The 13,562-nt window shown below is 39.5% G+C and overlaps 1 protein-coding gene across 11 annotated transcripts in view; it reads right to left on the bottom strand.

The window, feature by feature from the left end:
* The window catches only part of MOBP (myelin associated oligodendrocyte basic protein), a 182,792-nt gene that overhangs the window by 39,256 nt on the left and 129,974 nt on the right, over positions 1-13,562 (bottom strand). For 7 of the 11 annotated variants that reach the window (XM_032345731.1, XM_032346072.1, XM_032345610.1 and 4 more), the window contains exons 1-2: positions 12,296-12,429; positions 4,907-4,983 (exon numbers count right to left, since the gene is read on the bottom strand). The gene's annotated coding sequence lies outside the window, so the exon portion shown is untranslated. Of the gene's footprint in view, positions 1-4,906; positions 4,984-12,295; positions 12,430-13,562 lie in introns of those variants that run through there. The other 4 variants (XM_032346327.1, XM_032346243.1, XM_032345989.1 and 1 more) reach the window with 2 other exon arrangements.

A 13,562-nucleotide genomic window follows, 5' to 3' on the forward strand; every position in this document is an offset into this window, starting at 1 on the left:
CTTTAGTGAAATCTTAACAAGAACAACAAGCAAAACAAAACACTAAAACTCTACAAACTAATTAGAATTAAAAACAAGATTTCTGGACACAAGATCAATATTCCAAAATCAAAATCATTTCTATAGATTAAGAAGATTCAACTAGAAATGTAAAATAAAAGAATTTCATTCAAGCTGGCCACAAAACCACAGAACACCTTCAGGCAAAAATATATCTAATAAAAGAAATGCAAGACCTTCATGAAGAAATTTGCAAATTTTTTTTGAAGGCTGCAAAAGAAACCGTCAATGTAAGTATACTGAATATCTCCCAATAAATCTGTAAACTTATTGCTAGTCCAATAATTATCAAATATTCATGTCACTGACAAGATGATTACATCATTCTTATCAAACTTTAAGAGACCAAGATGAGTCAAGACAATTTTGAATAAACATAGAGTGTTGTTCTACCAGATGGAGACACTCATCATAAGCTATACTAATTACAACAATAGAGTATTGGGGCACTTGGGTGGCTCAGTCAGTTAAGCGTGGGACTCCTGATTTCAGCTCAGGTTATGATCTCAAGGTCCTGGGATTGACCACCTCTGGCTCTGCCCTCAGCGGGGCGTCTGCTTGAGGATTCTCTTTCCTTCTCTCCATCTCCCTGTTCTCATGCTCCCTCTCTCTCTCTCTCACTTTGATCCTCACTCTCACTCTCAAATAAATACATAAATAAATCTTAAACAACAACAACAATAAAGTATTGCCTTGGAAATAGACCAACAGATCAATGAGACCAAACAGCTTAGAAACAGACCCACATAGGTATAGTAGTATGGTTCATAACATAGGGGACTTTTTTTTTTTTAACTGGTAAATGGACTCAAAAGGGAGACGGCTAATAACCCCAATAAGAATTTTATGTGTTATATATATAATATATAAAATTCTCTCATATATATATGAGAGAAATATCTTTTTTTTTTTTTTGAGAATTATCTTTATAAGCCAGTAATTCTATACAAATACCCTTAACTCTGGAAGACTCAAAGGCATGATGGCAATGAAATGTAAATGTAAATCGACGCCCACTCTGGACTGACCCCCAGAAAAGAGAGTTAAAGAAGGTCTTTGCGAAAGGTGAGCAAGAGGCAGCGGACCAGTGGGCCTGGGAGACACGCAGGGGGTGAGAATTCAGAGAACAGACACTGGGCTGGAGCTCTGCCCAGGGAACCGCCTGGGCTGTCAGAGCCCCTGCTGCTGGCACGCGAGGAATGCTTTGTGGAAGAGTTGTTTCTGGAATAAAACCCAGAGGTTCAGCGGTCTCACTCACCTACCATTGCTTTCCAAAGGCCGCTCAGCCCCAGCTCCTCCTCTACAAAAAGAAATATCACTGTGGCGCAAATTTATTCCACATTTCATAGAGATATTTTTTTGGAATCAGGGTGCTTTTTGACAGACAGCAGGACCTTGCCAAACTCCAGTACTGAGTTGGGAAGCAGCTGAGGCTTTAAAATATCAGCATAAAAGGGCCTCGGTTTGTCTAGGGGTTGATAGCCCATCTGGAGAGAGAACAAAGCCCTGCTTGCTTTGCTCTGTGCCAGGCGACAAGGGCACAGCACAGTGGTCCACTCTTGCATAGACTTATGCAGAGCCCTTTCTGACAACAAATTACCTACTCCTGCTATTATAGGAAAAGGAGCAAGTGTGACCTAGGATTGGTATCCTTAGGACATAGCTAATATATTCAGCAAATGTTTTGGAAGCAAAAACCTTGCTTATTATAGTGGTGGCAGATAAACATGTAAGAAGCGTAGTAATTTTCTGAATGTAATTTTGATAACATGACATTCTTTTTTTTCTAAAAATTATGCGATACACTGCTGTGGTGTATGGGTAGGGAAGCTTCCACTAGAATTTTATGTGGATGACTATTTCCACAATTTTCTATAAACGGGGGCAGGAGAGTCCAAGAGAAAGAACTAAAGGCATGAGTTTGTTTCCTCATGCATCCGTTTTCTACTTAAAAACTTCAGAGTCATTAAAAAATAAATAAATAAAATAAAATAAAATAAAATAAAAAAACAAAAAAAACTTCAGAGTCTTCCTGCAATTACAAAGTGAAGTCCTGTGCTTCTTAATTAATATGTCACACAAGACTTCTTGTGATTTGGTCCCTACCCACCTTTTTCCTGTACAGGGAACCAAGTTTCCAGATTTACATTGTCTTATAGAAAAAACCTAAATGTTAATTTGGCCTGTGGTCCCAACGGTGGGGGGGCGATGGAGGGGGGACCTAAATTAACTGATGGACGGATTTATTGCTCACTGACAGCTGGGTAAAGTGAGAGCTGCTAAACTGGGTTCTCCAAAGGGCATCAGTCTCAGGAAGACAAAGAAAAGAACCAGCCAGAGAGAAGCTGAAATAAGAACCAGATTGTTGAATTTTGGGGTCCAAGGCTACAATCTGACTCACCCAATAGCAGCTATACTGGTAGACTTCCTCAGATAGATAAAATGTCACTTATCTTTGTTCCATTTTGTAATTTTTATGCTCCCATCTTTATATTTATTCTATTATATTGAAAGCACTCATCTAATCAAACAAGCAGGAATGGGGGTCAAGAACGAGTCCAAGGTGTATAGTTCATGGAACTAGGTGAGTGGTAGAAGCATCTTCTAGAAGAGAAGCTTTAAGGAAAGAGGATGAATCATGAGTTCAGTTTTAGGTGCACTTCACTGGAGGTGTTTGAGGGGCATCTAGATGGAGATAGCAAGTGAACAATTCAAAAGAGAAATCTGGGTAGAAGACAGAATTTAAGATGTTGGGAGTATAGATAGCAATTGAACCCAGGGGCATGGATGGGATTGCCTGGTGGCAGAACGTGGAATGAGGAGAGGGTAGGACAGAGCCCCAGGGCCCTCCCACATTTGCAGGGCAGGTGGAGGGGAAGTGTTTGGCAAAGAGTAAAGAGAAGAGTCAGAGTAGGGTAGGGAAACTGGAATGTGTGGTATCATAAAAGCCAAAGGGAACAGTTTCAAAAGAGAGAGTGGTCAACTTGGTGGAATGATTCTAAGAGGTGGTGTGATATGAGGACTGTAAATAATATATAGAGGGGCACCTGGCCAGCTCAGCTAGTAGAACGTGCAACTCTTGATCTTGGGGTCATGAGTTCAAGTCTCATATTGGGGTAGAGATTACTTAATAAATAAAAGTTAAAAAAAAAGAAAAATAATACATTGAATTAAGTGATATGGAGATAACTGATGACTTTGACAATAATGTTTCCATAAAATGGCTGAGACAGAAGGTAAATTAGAGGGCTTGTGAAGAGAATAGTGGCTGAGGATGGAGAAAGACACTGTAGACAACTCAGGCCAGAGATCTGAGAGCTAAGGGCAGGAGAGCAGTAGTAGCTAGAGGAGTATGTGTTTTCCAGACTTTTGTTGTTATTGTTGTTGTTGTTGTTGTTGGGGGTGGGGGAGAATTGGTTGGCTTCTTGATTTGACTTCTTTGTTATCATGAAACTGATCAGAAGCATAAGTGCTGAAAGGAAGAGATTGAAATATAATAAGAGAGAATATAATTAGTATGCCTAAGAAAACCCTGAGGAGATGTAGTACAGAGCACATGTAGAAGGGTTAGCCTTTGTTGGAAGAGGGAAAACAATTGACTGCCTGAAGTTTCCATCTAATGGATTCCATTTTTCTAGTGAAATGGGAAGCAAATGTACCTGAGAATGACAAAGCTGAAAATTTGAAAAGAATAAAAGAGATTTTGTAAACATTTGAAGACCAGGCTGCCAGATAGTAATGACCTGGGTCGGGTCACTGACCATTAATGTGTAGTGGTTTTCCCAGTTGTTCTCAACAGCCAGGGTGCATACAGGGAGAAGACATATGGTTCATCTAGGGTTGGGAGATAATTTGCAGGAAAATATTTGAAAAGATGGATTCCAGAATCTATAAGTAATAGAAAGAAAATAGGCAGAAAGGAACAATTGATGAACAGATTCATAAATTGATGGAGAAATGGAAGGGAAAGTCAACTCAAGTACCTAGTAGAAGAATAGTTGTGGTGGAGTACTTAACAAAACAAGTTGAAGGAAAGGAGGGTTGTGAATGAATGCTAGATGTTTGCACCATTGGATTCAGAAATGGAGTAGTTTCAAGAACTGCCAAGTTCCATAGTATGCAATGGATGGATGAAGAAGAGTGGGTAATTCACTGGAGGGATAAATAGTTCATTCATATGGACATAAAGTCACATACACTGATGGATGGAGGTGGGAGGGCAGCGGGTAGGGGGCTGACCACAGAAGCATCAGTGGAGAAGATATGACTAGAAGTCAGAGGAAGACCGGCACAAGGAATGAAGCACAAGTTTCAAAGTACAGAAGACTAGCCAGAGAGGAAAGGAGTAGTGACCTGACAGTGGCAATGGGGAGGACACTGGTCCACTAAACCCTGGAGCCACTTGGAGTGTAAATATTCCCCATTTGACAAGCTGACAGATGAAGCTTGTTCTCAGAAGACTGTCTAGGTTCAGCTGAAACAATGAAATAGAAGGAATCTCCTGAGTAGGGTTTGAAGATACAGGGGAAGGAAGTCTCTCTTTCATGGAATGGCTCTTCCCCCATGCGTTCATAGTGCATGAGTTTGCCAAAAGTGGATAAATGGTGGCTGAGGTCATTATCCTTCTCATGCAGAGACATTTTTTTCCCCATATTTCTACCTCCCCAAACCTAGGATACTGTGAAACACCTGGAATAAGTTTTTCTAAAGTGTTTAACTCTTAATGAAAATTTGATTGCTCAGTCTTTTGCTGATTCTGCATTCTACTTTGGCATTTCAAATACTAGTAATCATTATACAGTAATTTAGATGCAGATCCAAAAGAGTACAAGAAATTCATTTGTACCTGTATTTTCATCCGTACACATTTGGTGATTAGATCTTTGTTATGAGCTTGTCTTGGTATCATTTGCTCCTTTTTTCCTAAAAGTGAAGCAGTAGAATGTGTTCTGGTTAATTTAGCATTTTGGTTAAGTTGTAGTTAATCCAAAAGTATTATACACAGAGATTATACTATACACAGAGATTCACTTTCACCATCCTAGGAAGGATATGATGATTAATTAAGATATTACCTGTCATTTGGGGACTAGAAAGAGAATATAATAACAAAATTGTATGCAAACTTAATTTATCATTATAGAGAATGCTATATGTCCAGGTAATTCACTGTCATTAAATAAACAGTCTTCAATCTCTTCTCCTAGTAAATCTGATGTCTACAAATCTGATTTTTGCTTATAACACTAATGAATGGAAGTCCTAAAATAAATGAAATTTTGGTGTCTGGCTTTAAAAACGCAAATCATAGCAATTAAGTAAAGCGTCTCAAGAAAGGAGTTGGAATGTCCTCCTCCCATGGAGATCTGGAAGAGAGATGTGTTTTTTACATTAAAAACTCGAGGAAGGAATCCAATTTGATAAGGCATTAAATTGAGAACTTCAACATATCAATCCTGTTTTCCTGGGCAATATGGAGATTTGTGGCCATCTATAACCATTTGCCCCTTCTTTCTTACTATATATCAGATCTTGGGAGTGTTGTTTGAACAAAGAGGTCTTCTAGATACAAAATAACCTGCAAAAGAAACCTATCATTCAGAGTGGTTGTTCTTTTAAGGTTCCTGTACCCAATCCCAATGTTGTGGAAGAGGGGCATGTCCCCCCATCACGCACACAGCACCAAGCAATTCTGGGACATCAGCAGGGTGTCAGGGAATTCAACTCAGTTCTGATACTATCTGCCTGAAAATAGCATCAGATTCCACAGGTTAAGAATTCCGTCCCCCAAGACTGCCTCCCCACCACCCCCCACTTCAGACTCCAGGCCAGTGGCAAACCCCAGGCTGTTACTCATGCTTCTGACCAATGCGCTATGGCTTGGAGGTTTTAACAACCTCCACCCCACTCCACCTCCCGCCCTTATGCTCCCTTAATTTACTAGAGTGCCTCACAGAACTGGGGGAAACATTTATTACTATCAACAGCCAGGTGAGGAGACACAGTGGATGAGGTTTGGGGAAAGGAGGAGGAGCTTCCATGTCCTCTCCAGGCACATGTTGTTCCCGCATCTCCAAGCATTCACCAGCCCAGAAGTTCTCAAAACCTTTGGGGTTTTATAGAGGTTTCATTACACAATCATGATTGACTAAGTCACTGGCCATTGGTCAATTCAACCTTCAACTGCTCTCCCCTCCCCAGAGGCCAGGGAGCAGGACTGAGATTTCCATCTCTCTAACACATGATTGGTTCTCCTGGCACCCTGCCCCCATCCTCATATATCTAAGGCATTTCCAACCTCATTTTATTATCACAACACAAGATACCTTAATGCCCTTGAAGAAACCTTCAAAGGTTTTAGGAACTAGAAACCATAGACAAAGACCGAACACACAACAGATATATGTTTTGGTCATGTGAATGACCAAATATATGTATTTCTTATAAATCACAATATTACAGTTGTCTTAGTTGATAATTTATCTTAGGTGATAACTAATCTTAGTAATAATGATGCAACTGACAACTCTGTATTGCTAACTGTAAAAATTATTGTAATATTTCTCTGTCAAATCAGATGAGCATGTTCCTTTTGAATTTAAATTAATTTTTAAAAATAAACTGCAAAAATAATCTATTGGGATTACAGTGAAATAAAAGCTTTTGCACAGCAAAGGAAACACCATCAACAAGATGAAATCAATTGGGAGAAGATATTTGCAAATAAGTAAACATTTATTAATTAAAAACAGGGCGCCTGGGTGGCTTAGTCAATTAAGTATCTGACTCTTGATTTCAACTCAGGTCATGATCTTGAGGTCCTGGGATCAAGCCTTGCATTGGGCTCTGTGCTCAGCATGGAGTCTGCTTATCCCTCTTTCTCTGCTCCTCCCCCCACCAAGTATCTCTCTATCTCTAAAATAAATAAGTTAAATTTTTTTAAAAATTGTAACTTTATAATGGAGATTCTTGCAAATACCTTCTTTTTTTTTTTTAATATTTAATTTATTTTTATTTATTTATTTTTTTTATTTCCAGCATAACAGTATTCATTATTTTTGCACCACACCCCGTGCTCCATGCAATCCGTGCCCTCTATAATACCCACCACCTGGTACCCCAACCTCCCACCCCCCGTCCCTTCAAAACCCTCAGATTGTTTTTCAGAGTCCATAGTCTCTCATGGTTCACCTCCCCTTCCAATTTCCCCCAACTCCCTTCTCCACTCTAAGTCCCCATGTCCTCCATGCTATTTGTTATGCTCCACAAATAAGTGAAACCATATGATAATTGACTCTCTCTGCTTGACTTATTTCACTCAGCATAATCTCTTCCAGTCCCGTCCATGTTGCTACAAAAGTTGGGTATTCATCCTTTCTGATGGAGGCATAATACTCTATCCCCAGGGGTACAGGTCTGTGAATCACCAGGTTTACACACTTCACAGCACTCACCAAAGCACATACCGTCCCCAATGTCCATAATCCCACCCCCTTCTCCCAAACCCCCTCCCCCCAGCAACCCTCAGTTTGTTTTGCAAATACCTTCTTAACCAAGTGCTCAACATTTTAATCATAAACACTCTGGGGTAGGCAACGTGGCCCTCCCAAGCAATTTCCAAATCCTAGTTGATGACACCTATGAATTACATAATCTTACATGGCAAGAAACTTTGCGAATATTCCTTAAAATAGGGAGATTATCCTGAATTACTTAGGTGAGCCCAATCTAATCAAATGAGTCCTTAAAAGCCAAGAATTTTCTCTGGCTGAAATCAGAGAAATATGACAAAGGAAGAGGTCAGAGATAGTTGAAGCATGAGAAGAGTTCAACCCACCACTGCTGACCTGAAAATGAGGGGCCCAGGGACCTGAGCCATGTGGAAGTGAATTCTGCCAACACCTAGAATGAGCTTGGGTATAGATTCTGCCCCAGAGCCTCTAGCTAAGAGCCTAGCTAGCCAACACTTTTATTTCAGCCTTGTGAGACCCTAAGCAGAGTACCAATCCTACAGGATAATTAATTTACAAAACTGTTAGCTAATAAACAGGCATGGTTTTTTAACACACTCAGTCTGTAATAATTTGTTACACAACAATATAAAATGAATATTCTCACTGCTGTGCATCACTGAAAACCCATCTATCTTCGTAATTAATTTTTGAACTGACTTAAGAAATAGATACACATTCCATGAACCTGTCTGCATCAGATGTCCTGGGTCTTAAAAGCTGTTGCTTCAGCGTCCGAATGCTGCCCTACTTTCCCCACGCACATTCACTCCAAATGTGGCTGCTGTGCATGAACTATATTTTCTTTTCTGTATTCTTGATACCCTGGCACCTATTGATCCTGGAGACATTGTGCCTCCCCAGGGTAGCTAATTCCTAGGGAGTAAAGGACTCCCCTAAGAGTGTGACTTTCACATGCAAACCAACCAATCCAGAGCCTACACTTGCCAATTACCCTTTTGATCAAGGTCCCACAGATCAAGCCAACAGTCCTCTGTCCCAATCACCCCAAGGCCAGGAACCAGAAAACTCAGGACAGCCTTCACATACCAAAACCCACTGAAATTATTCAAACTAGCTCATCCTAAATTCACCTAGTCTGTTTACCTCACTTCACCCGGTCCTTCCTGAAAAAACAAAAACAAAAAAACGCAATAAAGTTCTTGTCCATGCTTTTCCCTCATTCCCTGTGGCTCCTGATCAGCAATGGTACTTCCTGCATGGTCAAGCATGCATCCTCCTTTTCGGAACCGTGAGTAACAATGGCAATCATCTTCTGATCTGCTGCCCTCATCATGCATGAATGAAAACAAAATCCTGAGTACCTTTTTTAAAAACAGATTGGTCTTTTGTGAGATTAAGAGTTTCTTATGGTTTGTCTCCCTCCCAATCCCATCTTGCTTCATTTTTCCCCTCCCTACCCTCCAGAACCTCCCACCCTGCCTCTCAAATTCCTCATATCAGAGAGATCATATGATAATTGTCTTTCTCTGATTGACTTATTTCACTTAGCATGATACGCTCTAGTTCCATCCACATTGTTGCTGGGGGGTGGGAGAATAGGTATAGGGTGGCTGGGTTATGGACACTGGGGAGGGTATGTGCTACGGTGAGTGCTGTGAAATGTGTAAGCCTGATAATTCACAGACCTGTACCCCAGGGGCAAATATTATATGTTAATAAAAAAAATTTTTAATTAAATTAAATTAAAAATTTAAAACAAACAAACAAAAAAACCCAGATTCGTCTTTTAACCACACAGAGCACAGCTAACACCACCAGGTTTTACCTAATGCACTAGGGATAACAGAGCAACAGAAACCAGAGAGGACTGGGAAACCAACAAACGAGGTCGCTTTTGGAGCCTACACAATGGAACCTAATCCTACGGTCCCAGCCCGCCCAGCAGATTTCTAGGTTGTAGAAAGCTCAACTCCTATCCACAAGACACTTCTGGCTTTGCAAACCTTCCATGTCCTGGCCCCTAATTCTTTACTGAATGACAAAAAGAGGCCCTCATTTCCCAATCCAGGATGGCTCATCATGAGAACATACAATCCTTTAAGAAAAAGTCTCTTTCTCAAACTCCAAGGTGATCTCTGTGGACCAGATAAGGCAATCAAAATAACTAATGTTTATTTTCCCCAAAGCTGAGTTTCTCAACATTAAATTGTAGCATGTGCAGAACTCCAAATTTCTAATCTAATTTCATATTAAGAAAATAAAGTATTTATCTACCTCATCCAGGGAGCAGTCCTATTAAAGCCATAATACATTTACTTGACTACAAAGATTATATAACATGTTAATGAACTGCCCTACATTTATATTTATGATGACTTTGGCATTTCCTCGTGGGGGGTGGAGGGAATGGATGCTTTATATTTGGAAATCCTAAGAATCTATTTTAATACCTTTCCCCAAACAAAGGAAGTCTGCTAGGAAGTTGGTCTCTATCTTCAGAACAATAAAACAGCCAGCCACCTACAAACAGAAGTTTTCTAACTTACAAACAAAATGGAAGTTCTTTCTTTTCTCAGCACCCTGCCAGCATGCTAATGGTTGCCAGGGAGCCTGGAGTGGCCATCCAGGACCACTCTTGTGAACAGTATCTGTTTTCAGCAGATGGTTCATGAAATGAACACTCATAAAGCAGTAGATATGAACATAACACATGCAAAGAATCTATGTTAAATACTTTACTATACGACTATCAAGTTCATGTACATATTGTTGCAATTATCCTTTTTAATACAGGGCAGCAGTTACACACTTTTGGTGAATACTTGGGAATTACCTGTAAAAGCTCTGATTTAAATTTTTTTTGTATTTTCTTGTAAGATTTTAGGTACTCATTTAAAATTCTAGTTACCATTAAAGAAACCAGACTTCAAATTAACAGTCTGTACAATCAGGGGTGCCTGGGTGGCTCAGTCAGTTAAGCATCTGCCTTCAGCACAGGTCATGATCCAGGGTGCTGGGATCGAGCCCTGCATCGGGCTCCCTGCTCAGTAGGGAGGCTGCTTCTCCCTCTCCCCACTGCATGCTGTCTCTCTCTCTCTCTCTCTCAAATAAATAAATAAAATTCTTTAAAAAAAGAAAAAGTAAGTAGTCAGATTCAAGTATGAATTTGGAGATGTATGATCTGAAATGCAAGCATATTCCTTCCAAAACTGCATAATCTGGACTTAATCATGAGAAGACATTAGACCAAATCCAAAACAAGGGACATTTATTTTTTATTTTTAAAATTTTATTTATTTGTTTGTTTACTTATTTTATTAACGTATAATGTAGTATTTGCCCCAGGAGTACAGGTTTGCGAATCATTAGGCTTACACATTTCACAGCACTCACTATAGCACCCTCCCCAATGTCCATCACCCAGCCACCCTATCCCTACCCCTCCACCCCCCTGCAATCCTGTTTGTTTTGTGAGATTAAGAGTCTCTTGTGGTTTGTCTCCCTCCTAATCCTATCTTGTTTCCTTTTTTTAACAAGGGACATTTAACAAAGTAACAGGCCTATACTCTTCTAACTTGTTAAGATCATGAAAGAGAATGCCCATCTCAGGTAAAGACTAAAGACACATGGTAATCAAAGTGATGCATGATCTGGGAATGACACCTGGAGCAGTGGATAAAACCTAGATTTTTGTGGATTAGATAATAGTATTTTCTTAATGTTTGTTTTCTGATTTTGATCATATCTGAAAATTAATCTCAAATGGCTCAGAAAAATAATGTGTATGTGTACATACAAAGAAAGAGAATGATAAAGTAAATGTGGCAAAATGTCAACATTTCAGTGATCTGGGTACATCTGGAATTTTTGTATAGTTTCCAATTTTTCTGCAAACCTGAAACATTATTTTTTTTCCTGTAGGCTCCACACCCAATGTGGGGTTTGAACTCACAACCCTGAGAACAGGTGTTGCATGCTCTACTGACTGAGCCAGCCAGGTGCCCCTGAAACAATTTTTAAAATCCACTAAGGCATTGTCCTTTTAATCCAAATAAACATAAAATAGCATCGCTATACAGCTAACAGCAATCTGCTTTTTTCTTCCTGTTTCATTCACAAAGCAGTAAAAATAATTTTCCCTATTTTTCTCCTAATATTTTTGGCAAGTTCCTTGCTTTATTCCCTTGACACATAATGTTTTCTTTCCTTGTTCCAACCACCATAACACTGGAAAACTCTGGTTTCTAAGAAATTCTGCACAAGATAAAGCATTAACATCTTTCCATCTAAGGTTGCTAATCTACAGGGAGCAAAATTCTTATAAGATTTGGGCTTTCTTGTTCCATTAGTATACCCCACAGATAAAACCAGCTGCATGAAGGAAGTTGTTCCTAGATAAGAAGAAAAAACTCATTTTCAAATCATGACAAATAATAAAAGAAGAAATAGAAAAAGAAGAAGCCAATAGCTCCATTAATCTAGCTCTAGAAACATGAGGCTTTAAATCTGAAAGGATCTGAGTGTGGGTTTGGAGCCTCTCCCCAGGCTCAGACAATTTCCAAACATTAGTTGGAACACCAGAAGGAGACCTCTGCTCCCATTAGAATAACTCTATCAATTTTAAGTTCTCCCAATCTTGACTGCTATTACGGCAAGTTCCCCCTGGAATATAATGAAATGGCCCCCACAAAAATATGCAGTTGCCACTTGAAGATGAAGGACAACCTGAAGTTAGATGAAAACCTATGGGATTTCCTTACCTTCAAGTAACAGTTGTGTGAAACAGGCTCCACATCTGTGCCAGGTCCCTGGGGGAGTTGAGGCTACCTCAATGCATGCAGAATATATAGGGAGAGATTATATATCCGGGTTTTTCATTACAAAAGGTATTTTTGATGGGTTCTCAGCCAAGATCCACTTAAAAACAAAAGCCACACAAAGACTACAAAAAGGCCACACAAAGTTTAAACAAAAGGCTAAAGAAAGACCAAACAAAAGCCAAAGAAAGTTTAAACAAAGAGTGAAACAAAGACAAAACAAAGGCCAAACAAAGACAAAAACAAAGACTAAAACAAAGGGCAAAGGAAAATCTAAACAAAAGCTAAGCTAGGCTACAGCCATACCACACACACACACACACACACACACACAGATGCTATATCTTTACACACATCCACATATTTCAGTCCCCTACCTTCTACATCCCACATAATCCACTCCATGTGAAATCTTTCACGAAGGCACACTCCACACCAACTCCTCACACCAAACCATATGATAGATCCAACCAAACCATCATACCGGCTCACCCTACCAACAAACCACACACCCTTCATCCAGTGCCCACACATGTGGACATGGAGATGCACATGGAAGGGAAACAATAAGAAGACATGGGGGGAAGACAGTCATCTATAAGTCACAGAGAGAGATTTGGTACAGATCTCCTCTCACAGGCCTCAGAAGAAACCACTCCTGCTGACACCTTGATCTCAGATCCTAGCCTCGAGAACTGTGAGAAAATACATTTCTGTTACTTAGACCACCATTTGTGGTATTTTGTTACTGCTGCCCTAGCAAACTAATATACCATAGTCCTGTAAGTACTATTTCAATTAGTTTTTGTATTTATCAAAATAATACTAGCATGAAGTTATTTATAATGTTATTAAAAGATTTGTGTGTCAACTATACACCATTTTAAAAGGCTTGTGTTGAAAAACAATAGCCCTTTTTCTACCTCACCCTATTCCATAATCCCACTCACCAAAGGGAACCGCACTTAACTTTTTTTAAGCTGTTTTTTCTATATTTATTTCCACATTGCTAAATAATTACATAAACAGCCATTTATATACTTGTTTACTGAAGGCCTTTGGCTTCTTGATGAGGATTTGGTTTTCTTACTCTCTCCTCTTTGCTCTCTTGTCTCCTTCATCCACTGAATGTAGTTATCTCAGTATCTATATTCCTATAAATATGTAAATATTTCCTACAGAAACTTCTGATCAACTGTGATTTTTTTCT

This window comes from Mustela erminea, chromosome 1, assembly GCF_009829155.1.
Source record: "Mustela erminea isolate mMusErm1 chromosome 1, mMusErm1.Pri, whole genome shotgun sequence".
NCBI classification, from domain to species: Eukaryota; Metazoa; Chordata; class Mammalia; order Carnivora; family Mustelidae; genus Mustela; species Mustela erminea.